An 18,798-nucleotide genomic window follows, 5' to 3' on the forward strand; every position below is an offset into this window, starting at 1 on the left:
TTATTGCAGAATATTGAGTAGAGTTCCCTGTGCTGTACAGTAGGTCCTTATTAGTTATCTATTTGGTATATAATAGTGGGTATATGTTAATCCCATTCTCCCAATTTATGCCACCCCCCCCAACATTTCCCCTTTGGTAGCCCTAAGTTTGATTTAGAAATCTGTGCGTCAGTTTCTGTTTTGTAAATAAGTTCATTTGTATCATTTTTTATTAGATTCCACATATATGTGATATCATATGATATTTGTCTTTCTCTTTCTGACTTACTTCACTTAGTATGATAATCTCCAGGTCCATCCACATCTCTACAAATGACCCAATTTCATTCCTTTTTGTGGCTGAGTAATATTCCACTGCATATATGTACCACATCTTCTTTATCCATTCCGCTATCGATGGACATTTAGGTTGCTTCCGTGTCTTGGCTATTGTAAATAGTGCTGCTGTGAACATTGGGGTGCGTGTATCTTTTCGAATTATGGTTTTCTTTGAATATATGCCCAGGAGTGGGATTGCTAGATTATATGGTAGTTCTATTTTTAGTTTTTATGGAACCTCCACACTGTTCTCCATAATGGTTTACATTCTCACCAACAGTGTAGGAGGGTTCCCTTTTTTCCACACCTTCTCCAGCATTTATTGTTTGTAGATTTTTTGATGATGGCCATTCTGACCGGTGTGAGGTGATACCTAATTATAGTTTTGATTTGCATTTCTCATTAATAATTAGTGATGTTGAGCAGCTTTTCATGAGCTCTTTGGCCATCCCTATGCCTTCTTTGCAGAAACGTCTCTTTAGATCTTCCACCCATTTTTTTGATTGGGTTGTAATTTTTTTGGTATTGAGCTGCATGAGCCATTTGTGCAGAAGCTTTTAAGTTTAATTAGGTGCCATTTGTTTATTTTTGTTTTTATTTTCATGACTCTAGGAGGTGGATCAAAAAAGGCATTGTTGCAGTTTATGTCAGAGAGTGTTCTGACACTCCCTAACACCATATACAAACTCAAAATGGATTAAAGACCTAAGTGTAAGGACAGGTACTCTAAAACTCTTAGAGGAAAAAAATGTAGTAATAGATTCTTAAAAGGTATTTTTTGAGTGAGAGAATGAAAGATCAAATGAATGAATGTTGTGTTTTAATAAAGGCCTAGCTGGGTTAAGTATAGAGCGTTTGTTTGTTTGTTTATTTAGAAATATCATAAGAGTTTGAAATATATTGTGTGGGGGACAGTTCATCCAGGAAACAGGAGGGACTGAATGTAGAGATGAGTTAGATTTGTATGCTTTGTTGTGTAGCTCTGTCAGTTAGGAATGGCTGCAGGTAATGACCTAAATGACCTAAAGAAATCTGGAGATGGCAACTGCCGTCATTGGTTCAGAAGCAGCATCTCTACAGTTCTTTGTTTTACTTCTGTGCATGTTGCCTCATGATCACAAGATGACTGCTGTAATTCAAGACACCACATCCACTTTTAAAGCATAGAGAAGAAGAAAACAGGAGTGGTTCCAATTGTAAATTTTCCTTTTATTAGAAGAAAATATTTTCCAAGAGCCCCCAACAGACCTCCACCTGCATCTCCTTGGCCTAAACCATGTCCTAGGGTCACTCTGGCTGTCAGGGAGATTTGGAAAGGAATAAGTACAGATCCACCTTGAATGGTGTCAGGGTCTTTTAACAGAAAAGAGGGAGCTAGGTAATAGATAGACAACTAATAGTGCCAACCGTCACATGTATGCTTTTCTCCTTCATTGGTCAAACTGACTTTATGTTTCAGTCTCCATCATATTGCCCTTCCCAATTTTTTATTGTCCAAAAAGAAAGGTAGATACTCAAAATTATTAGAAATGGAGTTAGTGATATTTTGAAGGTTAAATGATGTTTGCAGGGGGTAAAAAATTAGCCTTAATCATTAACCAGGCAAGTTTAAGCTTTTTTTTTTTTTTTTTTTTTTTTTGCTGTACGCGGGCCTCTCACTGCTGTGGCCTCTCCCGTTGCGGAGCACAGGCTCCGGACACACAGGCCCCGCGGCCATGGCTCGCGGGCCCAGCCGCTCCGCGGCATGTGGGATCCTCCGGGATCGGGGCACGAACCCGTGTCCCCTGCATCGGCAGGCGGACTCTCAACCACTGCGCCACCAGGGAGGCCCAAGTTTAAGCTTTTTAAGCTCCAGTTTCCTCCTCTGTAAAATGGGAATAATAATAATGACATCACAGGACTGATGTGAGGATTCAGTGAGATAATGCATGTTTCATTTCCCCAGAACACTGGAAGCATTGAGTAAATGTGGCTGTCCCTGTTCTAGTAATTATTACAGTTTCTCAAGAGCGCATGTTTCTTTGCAATGGGCAAGAAAGTATAAGAGTGAAAGATAGAACCAGTAGACCCATCTCCACTTTTGCTCTTTGTTTAACTCAAGCATGGGCAAATTTTTTTCTATAAAGAGCAGGTGGTACGTATTGTAGGCTTCATAGGCTATACTGTCTCTGTTGTTGTCGCATCAAAACAGCCATAGACAATATGTATACAGTCCAATAAAACTTTATTTATGGGCACTGAAATTGGAATTTCACATAATTTTCATGAGTTATGAACTGTTATTTTTAGATTATTTTTTCAACCATTTAAAGATGAGAAAATGTCGCTTAGCTCATGGTGGCTAGCTTGATTTGACCTGTGGGCCGTTGTTTGCCAACCCCTTGTTTCACTTAATACTAATGGCATATTTTCTATCATACTAGGTTACAGTTATCACTCCCTTGCTCATCCCTGGAATCTACTTTCTAATCGAATATGGTGGATCTCAGTATTGGCAAGCGGAATTTTAATGTGCAAATTACCAGTGTTCCTCTTAGTGGAGACAGCACAGGATTCAAAAGCAATGAACTTTAGTTTGTATTCTGTAAGTAGATAATGTAGCTTTAAATAAATATAATTCAGTGTAATGAGAATGTTCTTAATTTATGAGGAAGCAAGAAATAGTATCACACCCTCAACAGGTGGTGAGCAAGATTCTTCTGATCAGCCACCCTCGTGTGTACACCTCATCTCTTTGTGTCGCTAGGCTGGGCATGTATAATACAGGACGAATATATCCTTGCATATTTTGCACTATGAAGAATCATGGTTTGACTTGCAGAATTCCACCAGGAGTAAATAAATTCCAGACTGATAGCTCAAGAGTAAGAATGAGACCATGTTTGTCCCTTCCTTCCTTTTGTTCAGTTTCTTCCCTCTTCCAAACCAATTACTCAGGCCTCACCGCCACTTCTGGGCAGCAGCCTTGAAGTCTTAAAACTCATTATGTCAGGTTGAAAATGAGAGACAACAGCTGTCAGAGTCAGCATTTGATGCCTTTGACTTGTTTCCATGTAGCAAAAAAGCATGCTTGCAAGCTGTACAATTGGGAGAATTCGCCGTTTCTTAAACTAAGGACTCTGAGCAGCTCTGAGATAGTGTTGCTTCCCTCTAAGTTGTTTTGCACAAAAACATACCTGTTTTATTTTTTCTGGAGCCACAGCAGCATGTTTAATATCAATAATGGTACTGAAACAAGGCAGCCGTAGAATTTCTGGATGTAACATATAAAGACTTGAAAAATAGCAGTACTATTAGAAAATTGTAAAGATATGTCAATCTTTGCTTACTCTTCCTCCATCTGTGTTAGATAAGGAAAGCACATGGGTGATCTTATATGATGTTATCAGACTTTTAAAAAATTTATTTATTCATTTATTTTTGGGTACGTTGGGTCTTTGTTGTTGCACGTGGGCTTTCTCTAGCTGAGGCGAGCGGGGGCTACTCTTTGTTGTGGTGCGCGGCCTTTTCCCTGTGGTGGCTTTTGTTGTTGCGGAGCACAGGTTCTAGGCCTGTGGGCTCAGTGGTTGCAGTTCGCGAGCTCTAGAGCACAGGCTCAGTACTTGTGGCACACGAGCTTAGTTGCTCTGCCCCATGTGGGATCTTCCCGGACCAGGGATTGAACCCATGTCCCCTGCACTGGCAGGCAGATTCTTATCCACTGCACCACCAGGGAAGTCCCATCAGATACTTTTGTGATGCTCGTGGGGTAGGCTGGGATTTCCACACAAATCAAGTATAAAAGTAAGACTTAACCTTGCAGTGAATGCACGCATTTTCATTTCATTTTATTTTTATTTTCTTTTAAAGTATAGTTTATGTAAAATATAAATTACAGGTGTACAATATAGTGAGTCACAATTTTTAAACGTTACACTCCATTTATAGTTATTATAAAATATTGGCTGTATTCCCCATGTTGTACAATATATCTTTATAGCTTATTTTATATGTAATAATTTGCACCTCTTAATCCCCTACTCCTATATTGTCCCTCTCATTTCCCTCTCCCCACTGGTAACTGCTAGTTTGTTCTCTATATCTTTGAGTTGGCTTCTTTTTTGTTATATTCACTAGTTTGTTTTATTTTTTAGATTCCACGTATAAGTGATATCATACAGTATTGTCTTTCTCTGACTTATTTCCCTTAGCATAATACCCTCCAAGTCCATCTATTTTGCTGCGAATGGCAAAATTTCATTCTTTTTATGGCTGAGTAATATTCCATTGTATATATGTATACCACATATTCTTTATCCATTCATCATTTAGGTTGCTTCCATATCTTGGCCACTGTAAATAATGCTGCTATGAACATTGGGGTACATTGTCATTTTATTTATTTCTTGGCTTCTATTCTTTTTAGTCATAGATAATTTTAGAATTTCCCTACCCTCTTGGCCTCAAGGCTTTCCCAACTTCCAGTCTCTCTATTTAATGGATCTGACCCATTCAATAATTGCTAACGTTTATTCGATGCTATCCCAAGCACTTCATGCATCTTACCATTTAATTTTTGCAGCAACTCTTTGTGGTAAGTATTATTATTACTCCAATTTTTGAGATGGGGGATCTGAGACCATGTCAGTGAACAAGTTGCTGAAGTAAGTGGAGGAGCCAGGTTTCCGCCCTAACACTTGGTGAGCATTTTCTGTGGTCTTCACCAGCACTGTACGAAATCTCCTATGCATCTTTCTCCAAGCCAGCAGTTGTCAAAGTTGAGCATGTCTCACAATCATTTGGAGGACATGTAAAACCCATCTCCAAAGTTGGGGAATCAGTAGTTCTGGATAGGGCCCAGGATTCTGCATTTCTAACAAGCTCCCAGGTGATGCTGATGCTTCTGCTTCCAGGCCCATGTGAACTTTGAGAACCTCAATGTAAATCACTTCCCAAGTCAAGGATCGTATCCTCTTTGTCTAATTGTTTACTATCTGCACAAAGGTTTTGAAGGTATAAAATGCGACCTAAATGTAAAGCACTATGGTTTTTAGAGCTTCATCTGAGCAAAACAAATCTCATTTCACGAGTAAACAGAAGATATACACAATTATAACATACATACACACACACACACGGGAATAAATGGCTTGATATTTCAAAGTTCCATTTAAAGGCTTTCACTGCTTTGTACAGCTTGCGTGTGCCCGGGAGGGTATGAGACATCTTCCTATGATTGGCAGGTTAATTTCTTAAGGACCAAGCTGTTTTTTCTTAAGCAGCATACTGAAGTACATGGCACTGAGTTTGAATTCAGACTCAAAGGGATCACACTGAATGGAGTTCACAGCCAACAGCAGGTAGCTGCCAACCAAAGTTGCTCTTTCACAGGTGTAACCCCAAGCTCAGGAGGGAGCAGGTGGTGTGATCAAGAGACTTTAAAAAGATTGCTAAAGAGGAAAAGAAGCAAATGCCTAGGAAGAAACTCTTTTGAATAAAGATTATTTTTCGCATAAAGAATGTGATGATAACGCATCCTTTTGAACTCTCTGTTCATTTATAACTATCATCTCCCTTCCTTCAGAAACTTTCTTTTCTATATCTAGTTACAGAATGCTGGAAATACCTCTGAGATGGTTAAAAAAAAGGTGATTATATGCTTCGCTGCTATTCTTTGTCTTTATTCTTGCTGCATACTTTAAAAATGTTAAGTGTAAGCCAAGACAAACTGTTTTGACTTTTTGACACTTTACATGTTTATGTTAAAACATGAAATGAGGTTCCTCATTTTCTACAGAAAATTAAAACCAAACTACTCAGTTTGGTGTATCAAATATTTATTGAGTACTTACCAAAGTGTTTGGCATCCTGGCAGGCACTGCCCTTAGATAGACAGGCATACCCGGTTTTAGCACACCTCACTTTATTGTACTTTCAGATATTGTGGGTTTTTATTTTTACAAACTGAAAGTTTGTGGCAACCCTGCATTAAGCAAGTCTATCAGCACCAATTTTTCCAACAACATTTGCTCACTTTGTATCTTTGTGTCATATATTTGTACTTCTTGCAATATTTCAGACTTTTTCATTGTTATATTTGTTATGATGATCTGTGATCAGTGATCTTTGATGTTACTATTGCCTAAAGATCACAACACACTGAAGGCTCAGATTATGGTGAATATTTTTTAACCATAAATATTTTTCATGAGATATATACATTTTTATGCTATTACACAACTAATAGACTAAAGTATAATGTAAACATTACTTTTATATGCACAGGGAAATCAGAAAATTTGTGTGACTCTCTTTACTACATTGGTCTGGAACCCACACTGTCTCTGAGGTTTGCCTCTATTAGGTTCTTTTCCTACACTCAAAGGACTTGATCTCATGTAGAGGATTGTTAAGAAAAGCTTTCTAAAACCTGGGTAGCCACATGTAAATCAATGAAATTAGAGCACTCCCTCACACCCTACACAAAAATAAACTGAAAATAGCTTAAAGACTTAAATATAAGACACAGCACCATGAAACTCCTAGAAGAGAACACAGGTAAAACATTTTCTGACATAAATCATAGCATTGTTTTCTTAGGTCAGTCTCCCAAGGCAATAGAAATAAAAGCAAAAATAAACAAATGGGACCTAATCATACTTATAAGCTTTTGCACAGCAAAGGAAGCCATAAACAAAATGAAAAGACAACCCACAGAATGAGAGAAAATATTTGCAAACAGTGCAACAAACAGGGGCTTAATTTCCAAAGTATACAACCAGCTCACATGACTCAATAACAAAAAACCAAATAACCCAATCAAAAAATGGGCAGCAGACCTAAATAGACATTTCTCCAAGGAAGACATAGAGATGGCCAATAGGCACATGAAAAGATTCTCAACATTGCTAATTATTAGAGAAACACATATCAAAACTACAATGAGGTATCACCTCACACTGGTCAGAAAGCCATCATTCAAAAGTCTACAAATAATAAATACTAGAGGAGAGTCCTTCAAGATGTTGGAAGAGTAAGAGGTGGAGATCACCTTCCTCCCCACAAATACATCAGAAATACATCTACATGTGGAACAACTCCTACAGAACACCTACTGAACGCTGGCAGAAGACCTCAGACCTCCCAAAAGGCAAGAAACTCCCCACGTACCTGGGTAGGGCAAAAGAAAAAAAGAATAAACAGAGACAAAAGGATAGGGACGGGACCTGCACCTCTGGGAGGGAGCTGTGAAGGAGGAAAAGTCGCCACACACTAGGAAGCCCCTTCACTGTCGGAGACGGGGCGTGAACGGGGGGAAGCTTCGGAGCCATGGAGTAGAGTGCAGCAGCAGGGGTGCGGAGGGCAAAGTGGAGAGATTCCCGCACAGAGGATTGGTGCCAACCAGCACTCGCCAGCCCGAGAGGCTTGTCTGCTCACCCGCCGGGGTGGGTGAGGATTGGGGGCTGGGAGCTGAGGCTTGGGCTTCGGAGGTCAGGTCCCAGGGAGAGGACTGGGGTTGGCTGCATGAACACAGCCTGAAGGGGGCTAGTGCGCCACAGCTAGCCGGGAGGGAGTCTGGGAAAAAGTCTGGAACTGCCTAAGAGGCAAGAGACCATTGTTACAGGGTGCGGGAGGAGAGGGGATTCAGATCACTGCCTCAACAACTCCAGAGACGGGCCCAGGCTGTGGCTATCAGCGCGGACACCAGAGACAGGCATGAAACGCTAAGGCTGCTGCGGCAGCAACCAAGAAGCCTGTGTGCAAGCGCAGGTCACTGCCCACACCTCCCCTCCCAGGAGCCTGTGCAGCCCGCCACTGCCAGGGTCCCATGATCCAGGGACAACTTCCCTGGGAGAACACATGGCATGCCTTAGGCTGTTGCAACATCACGCTAGCTCGCCCTGTGTTCCATATCCCCCCCCAGCCTGAGTGAGCCAGAGGCCCATAATCAGGTGCTACTTTAACTGCGTCCTATCTGAGTGAAGAATAGACACCCTCAGGCGACCTACATGCAGAGGCAGGGCCAAATCCAAAGCTGAACCCCAGGAGCTGTGCAGACAAAGAAGAGAAAGGGAAATTCCTCCCAGCAGCCTCAGGAGCAGCAGATTAAATCTCCACAATCAACTTGATGTACCCTGCATCTCTGGAATACCTGAATAGACAATGAATCATCCCAAAATTGAGGCAGTGGACTTTGGGAGCAACTGTAGACTTGGGGTTTGCTTTCTGCATCTCATTTGTTTCTGGTTTCATGTTTATCTTAGTTTAGTATTTAGAGTTTATTATCATTGGTAGATTTGTTTATTGATTTGGTTGCTCTCCCTTTTTTTAAATATATATATATTTTTTCTTTTTCTCTTTTTGTGAGTGTGTATGTGTATGCTTCTTTGTGTAATTTTGTCTGTATAGCTTTGCTTTTTACCATTTGTCCTAGGAATCTGTCTGTCTGGTTTTTTGTTTGTTTGTTTGTTTTTTTAGTATCATTTTTATCTCATGTTAACCATTGGTGGATTTGTTTTTGGGTTTGGCTGCTCTCTTCTTTCTTTCTTTCTTTCTTTTTCTTTTTTTTTTTCCTTTTTTTATTTTTAAATTTCTTCATTTTTAATAATTTTATTTATTTTAAAAACTTTATTTTATTTTATTTTTTCCTTTCTTTCTTTCTTTTTTTCCCCTCCCTTTTCTTCTGAGCCATGTGACTGACAGGGTCTTTGTGCTCCAGCCGGGTGTCAGGCCTGTGCCTGTGAGGTTGGAGAGCCGAGTTCAGGACACTGGTCTACCAAAGACCTCCTGGCTCCACGTAATATCAGATAGTGAAAGCTCTCCCAGAGATCTCCATCTCTGTGCTAAGACCCAGCTCCACTCAGCGACCAGTAAGCTACAGTACTGGATACCCTATGCCAAACAACTAGCAAGACAGGAACACAACCCCACCCATTAGCAGAGAGGCTGCCTAAAATCATAAGGGCACAGACACCGCAGAACACACCACCAGATGTGGCGTTGCCCAACAGAAAGACAAGATCCAGCCTGATCCACCAAAACATAGGCACAAGTCCCCTCCACCAGGAAGCCTACACAACCTACTGAACCAACCTTAGCCACTGGGGGCAGACACAAAAAACAATGGGAGCTCCGAACCTGCAGCCTGCGAAAAGGAGACCCCAAACACAGTGAGTTAAGCAAAATGAGAAGACAGAGAAACACACAGCAGATGAAGGAGCAAAGTAAAAATCCATCAGACCAAACAAATGCAGAGGAAATAGGCAGTCTACCTGAAAAAGAATTCAGAGTAATGATAGTAAAGATGATCCAAAATCTTGGAAATAGAATGGAGAAAATACAAGAAACATTTAACAAGGACCTAGAAGAACTAAAGAGCAAACAAACAATGATGAACAACACAATAAATGAAATTAAAAATTATCCAGAAGGAATCAATAGCAGAATAACTGAGGCAGAAGAACGGATAAGTGGCTGGGAAGATAAAATAGTGGAAATAACTACCGCAGAGCAGAATAAAGAAAAAACAGAATGAAAAGAATTGAGGACAGTGTCAGAGACCTCTGGGACAACATTAAATGCACCCACATTTGAATTATAGAGGTCCCAGAAGAAGAGAAAAAGAATGGGACTGAGAAAATATTTGAAGTGATTCCATTTGAACACTTCCCTAATATGGGAAAGGAAATAGTCAATCAAGTCCAGGAAGCACAGAGAGTCTATACAGGATAAGTCCAAGGAGAAACACACCAAGACACATATTAATCAAACTATCGAAAATTAAATACAAAGAAAAATATTAAAAGCAGCAAGGGAAAAACAACAGATAACATACAAGGGAATTCCCATAAGGTTAACAGCTGATCTTTCAACAGAAACTCTACAAGCCAGAAGGGAGTGGCAGGAGATATTTAAAGTGATCAAAGGGAAAAACCTACAACCAAGATTACTCTAGCCAGCAAGGATCTCATTCGATTTGATGGAGAAATTAAAACCTTTACAGACAAGCAAAAGCTAACAGAATTCAGCATCACCAAACCAGCTTTACAACAAATGCTAAAGGAACTTCTCTAGGCAGGAAACATAAGAGAAGGAAAAGACCTACAATAACAAACCCAAAACAATTAAGGAAATGGTCATAGGAACATACATATTGATAACTACCTTAAATGTAAATGGATTAAATGCTCCCACCAAAAGACATAGACTGGCTGAATGGATACAAAACCAAGAACTATTTATATGCTGTCTATAAGAGACCCACTTCAGACCTAGGGATACATACAGACTGAAAGGGAGGGGATGGAAAAAGATATTCCATGCACATGGAAATCAAAGGAAAGCTGGAGTAGCAATTCTCATATCAGACAAAATAGGCTTTAAAGTAAAGACTATTACAGAGACAAAGAAGGATACTACATAATGATCAAGGGATCAATCCAAGAAGAAGATGGAACAATTGTAAATATTTATGCACCGAACATAGGAACACCTCAATTCATAAGGCAAATGCTAACAGCCATAAAGGGGGAATTCCACAGTAACACAATTGTAGTAGGGGACTTTAACACCCCCGTTTTACTAATGGACAGATCATCCCAAATGATAATAAATAAGGAAACACAAGCTTTAAATGATACATTAAACAAGATGGACTTAATTGATATTTAAAGGACATTTCATCCAAAAACAGCAGAATACACTTTCTTCTCAAGTGCTCATGGAACATTCTCCAGGATAGATCATATCTTGGGTCACAAATCAAGCCTTGGTAAACTTAAGAAAATTGAAATCATTATCACGTATCTTTTCCGACCACAGTGCTCTGAGACTAGATATCAATTACAGGAAAAAATCTGTAAAAAATGCAAACACATGGAGGCTAAACAATACACTACTAAATAACCAAGAGATTACTGAAGAAATCAAAGAGGAAATCAAAAAATACCTAGAATCAAATGACAATGAAAACATGATGACCCAAAACTTACGGGATGCAGCAAAAGCAGTTCTAAGAGGGAAGTTTATATCAATAAAATCCTACCTCAAGAAACAAGAAACATCTCAAATAAACAACCTAACCTTACACCTAAAGCAATTAGAGAAAGAAGAACAGAAAAACTCCCAAAGTTAACAGAAGGAAAGAAATCATGAAGATCAGATCAGAAATAAATGAAAAAGAAATGAAGGAAACAATAACAAAGATCAATAAAAGTAAAAGCTGATTCTTTGAGAAGATAAACAAAATTGGTAAACCATTAGACTGACTCATCAAGAAAAAAAGGGAGAAGACTCAAATCAATAGAAATAGACATGAAAAAGGAGAGTAAAATACAAAGGATCGTGAGAGATTACTACAGGCAACTCTATGCCAATAAAATGGACAACCTGGAAGAAATGGACAGACTCTTAGAACAGCACAACCTTCAGAGACTGAGCCAGGAAGAAACAGAAAATATAAACAGAACAGTCACAAGCAATGAAATTGAGACTGTGATTAAAAATCTTCCAGCAAACTAAAGCCCAGGACCAGATGGCTTCACAGGCGAATTCTATCAAACATTTAGAGAAGAGCTAACACCTATCCTTCTCAAACTCTTCCAAAATAACAGAGGGAGGAACACTCCCCAAAACTCATTCTGTGAGGCCACCATCACCCTCAAGACAAAAAATATCATATGATATCACTTATATGTGGAATCTAAACTATGATACCAGTGAAGTTGTTTCCAAAATAGAAACAGACTCATAGCCATAGAAAACAAATTTAGGGTTACCAAAGGGGAAAGGGGCAGGGGGGAGGAATAAGTTAGGAGTTTGGGATTAGCAGATACAAACTACTATATGTAAAACAGATAAGCAACAAGGTCCTGCTGTATAGCACAGGGAACTATATTCAATAAACTATAATGGGAAAGAATATGAAAAAACGTGTGTGTGTGTGTGTGTGTGTATAATTGAATCACTTTTCTGTGTACCAGAAACTAGCACAAAACTGTAACTCAACTATAGTTCAATTAGAAAAAAAGAAAAGTTTTCTACAGAAGACAGAATTTGAAATGAGTCTGGGAAATAAGTGAAAGTTGATCTGGTAGAAGAGGAAAAATCTTTGGTATTTGTCATCCATCCATTCAACAGATATTTATGGAGCATCTACTAGGAAGCCAGGCATGGTTTTAGGTTCTGGGATGATAGGTTGTAAGCTGTGTTGTCTGCCAGTTTGCAGTTCAGGTTCTGTTGGAGGAGATACACATCAAACAAAGAATCCCACCAATAATTCTCTGTTCTATTCTCATCATAATAGGAGATGATGTAAAGGAAATGGAGGGCCCAGTGACAACACAGTACAGTGAGAGAATGACCTAATCTTTGGGGTCAGAGAGGCTGTGGCTCAAGCTGAGACCTAAAGAAAAAGGAGTAGTTGACTGAATCATGGGTGAGGGAAGAGGTTCCAGGATGAGGAAAGCCTCAAGACTTGAAAGAGCTTAGTGCTTCAGAGGAAGTCAGAGGAGATCCATCCTGTCATAGGAGGAGTGGGATGAGGCTGAAAGGCAGGCAGGGACAAACTGGGCACCGGGGCCAAATAACGATGTTAGGGAGGGTGAAGAATGAATGTGGGTTTGCAGTCCTCAAGGACCTTTTAGGCATGTGATCAAAGTTCCATTTTTTAAAAATTTTTATTTTTCCAGCTTTACTGAGATATAATTGACATATCATACTGAATAAGTTTAAGGTGTACAGTGTGTTGATTTGATCCACTTCTGTACTGCAAAATGATCACCACTGTAGCATTAGCTAACACCTCCATCCTGTCACATAATTACCATTTTTTTTCTTGTATTGAGAACATTTCAGATCTACTCTCTTAGCAGGATTGAGGTGTATAATACGGTATCATTAGCTATAATCACCATCACTCCTTTTCCTTCCTAAAGCTTTAATGAAATATATCCTTCCTTGCTTTCATAGGGCTAACATTTTTATTGGGAACAAAGATCTTGAAGTTGAATTGATATCCATGTATGTGTACTGACCACAGGCATTCTCTTCTGAAGGATCAGTATGAAGTTCTAACAGTAAAATAGTTATCAGATGTGTTGAAATTAATGTTTGTGCTTTTAAAACTGCAATTTAAGATTTTTGAGAGCTCAAGTCTTTTAAAAATGATCAAATATAGTCCTTTATTCCTAAAAGTGCCTCTGAGGGTGAAGAGGGTCCCCAGTAAGACACAGAAACCTTTGACCCTCAGCCGTGAACTTCACCACAGGTGCAGTATCTTGTGATTTAAAGATGTGTTGACAGTGAGATATCACCTCACGTGAATTTGTTAGAATGGCCATTATCACTAAGACAAAAAAATGACAGATGTTAGCAAGGATGTGGAGAAAAGGGAACCCTTGTGCATTGTTAGTGGGAATGTAAACTGGTGCAGCCACTGTGGAAAACAGTACGGAGATTCCACAGAAAATTAAAAAATAGAACTACTATCTTATCCAGCATCCACTTCTGGATATTTACCTGAAGGAAATGAAATCACTATCTTGAAAAGATATCTTCAGCCCCATGTTAATTGCAATATTTACCATACACACACACACACACACACTGGAATATAATTCAGCCATAAATGACAAAGAAATCCTGCCATCGGATACAACATAGTTGGACCTTGAGGGCATTATGTTAAGTGAAATAAGTCAGACAGAAAGACAAATACTGTATAATCTCACATGTGGAACCTTAAAACACACACACACACACACACGCACAGATCTCATACGTGCAGAGAACAGATTGGTGGTTGGCAGAGCCAGGTGGTAGATCGGGAGGGCTGGGCAAAATGAGTGAAGTTGGTCAAAAGGTACAAACTGGGCTTCCCTGGTGGCGCAGTGGTTGGGAGTCCGCCTGCCGATGCAGGGGACACGGGTTCGTGCCCTGGTCCGGGAAGATCCCACATGCCGCGGAGTGGCTGGGCCCATGAGCCACGGCCGCTGAGCCTGCGTGTCCGGAGCCTGTGCTCCACAACGGGAGAGGCCACAACAGTGAGAGGCCCGCATACAGCAAAAAAAAAAAAAAAAAAAAAGGTACAATCTTCCAGTTATAAGATAATTTGTGGGAATGTAATGTACAGCATGGTGACTGTCGTTACAGATAACCTGTTGTATATGTGAAAGCTGCTCAGAGAGTACATCTTTGAAAGTTCTCATCACAAGGAAAAAACTTCTAAGTATGTGTGGTGATGGATGTTAACTAAACTTATTGTGGTGATCACTTCACAGTGTATACATATAACAAATCATTATGTCCTACACCTGAAACAAATATGTCAATTATATCTCAGTTAAAAAATGTATTGAGCCATCTCTCCCTGTAAGAAATGGGTCTCTCACCTTAAAGCAGGCAATATTTTTGTGATTGCTTTTCACATATTTCCTTCACATTCTACTCTGTATCCCCACTACTTTGAGCAGTTCTACTCTTCATAGCGAGTTTTAAATACATATTTTTAAAATCTGATTAAGTCGTGAGATAATTTACCACAGGGTCTCACATCCCGGTTAGTGGCACAGTCCAAAATATTTAGGTTTTAAAAGGTCACAGATTCCATTATGGCTGTTCATTTCCAAGCTGTGATATAAACAACAGAAACTGATACATCTAGGTCACAAGCACCTAAAGCACTACATGAAGCCTCCACATGTATACAGAACCTCTCAGAGAGCAGTACAAAGCTGGTTGAAAGCCAAAATTGAAGCACAATAACCTGATCCCATCCCATCCAATTGTGTGAACAGCTTCCCCACCAATCGCCCTATAAAAACAGGCTCAGGTTTTCAAAGAAAAGTATCTGCTAATTTTCCAACTGACTTTTGCCTTTCAGTGCTTGGTTAACAGAGTGTCCCAGGCAGACACGAAACTGGGCACCCAGAATTTGTACAATCAAGCTAGTGGCATTTAATAGCCAGAATGACTTGAAATCTGGAGGAAAGTCACATCAGTCATACAAAGAACTTTCACAAACAGATTTTGGCAGCAATTTAGAACAGTGTTCATTGATTCCACACACAAAAAATCTACTGTCTTAGCAACATTCATGTGCACAATGCAGTGTTATTAGGTATAATCACCATGCTGGAAAGTTCTATTTTTAATCTAGGCTTTTGGATCCTACTATTTTTTTTTACTAGTATTGTTGCTCCTGCTGCTGCTGCTGTTGTTGTCATTATTATTATTATTATTATGGTTTCCTCTTGATATTGAGGAAAGGTTTTTTGAAAATTGCCTCTTGTCTCATGTGTACTGAAGGAAACCACCATCTCTGCATAGATCCCTTTCAGGAAGACCTCCTGTTGATTCAGATGCTCAACCACAATTTGAGAATGTCTGGACCTAAATAGTTTGGGCATACAGCAGGGTCTTCTTTCAAGGTTGTGAAGAAACAAATCAATGGATTCTTTTGGGATGAATTAGTTCCCTTAGTTCAAGAGAATAGCGTATACCCTGGGAAGTGTGCCTATGTTGTCTGAAGTGAACATCATACCATAGTGCCACGTGTATAGTAGGTTTCTATAAAACATTGTTGAGTGACTATTTTAAGTATGAACAGAATCAGAAACACTTTGCAGTCATCTTTGACTCATCCTTTCCTGTTCTGAACCCAAAACACCTTCTAGATTTTATGACCAAAAATGATTATTAAATATAAAGTAACATATTACTGGGATAAAATGGAAGTCACATATTATCATACATTTGTCATTACTTTCCGATGGGAGCCTTTATAAGCTGTGACTATTTTTAAAGTCAAGTCTACAAGGAGTTTTTTTTTTCCTTATCATGTAACAGTACCCTCTCAAAAGGGGACTATATTCTGAACTCTCCAGAGGCATGCTTTTTGTTAAGGTCAGAGGACAAAAATTCAACTTTCTCCCTAAAGGTACTTTTCTGCCTTTGCTCATTTCTCTCTTTATCTTAACATGGGGATTGTCGTGCCACTTTTCCACCTCTCTTGGGGTTGAATCTTCAAAGATCTTAGATTCTTTTTTCAGATTGACATACGATTTTGAATTTTAATTTTCATCATCTTCTCACAAAATACATAATGTTTTTCCTCTTCTGTGTTGGATGCTACCTTCAAATTAAGACCAGAGTTCTGTTATTGTGAAAAGCAAACTGAATCAGATAGAAATAGACCTCTTGAAAACTTGCTTGCTCCTTTCTTACTGTTCTGTGCACACTCTGGAGAATTTATCCTTCTGCCTTGGTACAGGTTATACAAATGACTGCAACTCTTCTTTTTGCCAAGGAAGGTCAGGGTACATGTTTTTCACTAGGGGTGCCTCACGTGGTACAGATTTAGAAACTGCAGCTTGTCTCTTTGCTTTCTTTTTAAAAAATTTTTTTATACAGCAGATTAGTTATCAATTTTATACATATTAGTGTATATGTGTCAATCCCAATCTCCCAATTCATCCCACCACCCCCACCCCCACCCCCACTTTCCCTCCTTGGTGTCCATATGTTTGTTCTCTACATCTGTGTCTCTATTTCTGCCCTGCAAACTGGTTCATCGGTACCATTTTTCTAAATTCCACATATATGCGTTAATGTACGCTATTTCTTTTTCTGACTTACTCCAATCTGCATGACAGTCTCTAGGTCCATCCACATCCTATAAATGATGCAATTTCGTTCCTTTTTATGGCTGAGTAATATTCCATTGTATATATGTACCATATTGTTTTTATCCATTCATCTGTCGACGGGCATTTAGGTTGCTTCCATGACCTGGCTACTGTAAATAGTGCTGCAGTGAACATTGGGGTGGATGAGTCCTTTTGAATTATGGTTTTCTCTGGGTATATGCCCATTAGTGGGATTCCTGGGTTATATGGTAATTCTATTTTTAGTTTTTTAAGGAACTTCCATATTGTTCTCCATAGTCAGTGTACCAATTTACATTCCCACCAACCATGAAAGAGGGTTCCCTTTCCTCCACACCCTCTCCAGCATTTGTTGTTTGTACATTTTCTGATGATGCCCATTCTAACAGGTGTGAGGTGGTACCTCATTGTAGTTTTGATTTGCATTTCTCCAATAATTAGTGATGTTGAGCAGCTTTTCATGTGCTTCTTGGCCATCTGTATGTCTTCTTTGGAGAAATGTCTATTTAGGTCTTCTGCCCATTTATTGATTGGGTTGTTTGTTTTTTTTAATATTGAGCTGCATGAGCTGTTTATATGTTTTGGAGATTAATCCTTTGTCTGTTGAATCGTTGGCAAATATTTTCTCCCATTCTGAGGGTTGTCTTTTTGTTTTGTTTATAGTTTCCTTTGCTGTGCAAAAGCTTTTAAGTTTCATTAGGTCATATTTGCTTATTTTTGTTTTTATTTCCATTACTCTAAGTGGGTCAAAAAAAGATCTTGCTGTGATTTATGTCAAAGATGTGTTCTTCCTATGTTTTCCTTTAAGAGTTTCATAGTGTCTGGTCTTACATGTAGATCTTTAATCCATTTTGAGTTTATTTTTGTGTATGGTGTTAAGGAGTGTTCTAATTTCATTCTTTTACATGCAGCTGTCCAGTTTTCCCAGCACTGCTTATTGAAGAGACTGTCTTTTCTCCATTGTATAACCTTGCCTCCTTTGTCATAGATTAGTTGACCATAGTTGTGTGGGTTTTCTCTGGGCTTTCTATCCTGTTCCATTGATCTATACTTCTGTTTTGGTGCCAATACCATATTGTCTTGATTACTGTAGCTTTGTAGTATGGTCTGAAGTCAGGGAGTCTGATTCCTCCAGCTCCATTTTTTCACTGAAGATTGCTTTGGCTATTCGAGGTCTTTTGTGTTTCCATAAAAATTTTTAGATTTTTTGTTCTAGTTCTGTGAAATGCCACTGGTAATTTGATAGGGATTGCATCGAATCTGTAGATTGCTTAGGGTAGTATAGTCATTTTCACTATATTGATTCTTCCAATCCAAGAACTTGGTATATCTCTCCATCTGCTTGTGTCATCTTTGATTTCTTTCATCAGTGTTTTATAGTTTTCTGACTAAAGGTCTTTTACCTCCTTAGGTAGGTTTATTCCTAGGTATTTTGTTGTTGTTGTTGAAGTGGTGAACGTGACTGTTTCCTTAATTTCTATTTCTGATCTTTCATTGTTAGTGAACAGGAATGCAAGAGATTTCTGTGCATTAATTTTGTATCCTGCAACTTTACCAAATTCACTGATTAGCTGTAGTAGTTTTCTGGTGTCATCTTTAGGATTCTCTATGTATAGTGTCATGTCATCTGCAAACAGTGACAGTTTTACTTCTTCTTTTCAATTTTGGATTCCTTTTATTTCTTTTTCTTCTCTGATTCCCATGGCTAGGACTTCCAAAACTATGTTGAATAATAGTGGCAAGAGTGCACCTCCTTGTTTTGTTCCTGATTTTAGAGGAAATGCTTTCAGTTTTTCACCATTGAGAATGATGTTTGCTGTGGGTTTGTCATATATGG

Source organism: Mesoplodon densirostris, chromosome 3, assembly GCF_025265405.1.
Source record: "Mesoplodon densirostris isolate mMesDen1 chromosome 3, mMesDen1 primary haplotype, whole genome shotgun sequence".
Taxonomy (NCBI): Eukaryota; Metazoa; Chordata; class Mammalia; order Artiodactyla; family Ziphiidae; genus Mesoplodon; species Mesoplodon densirostris.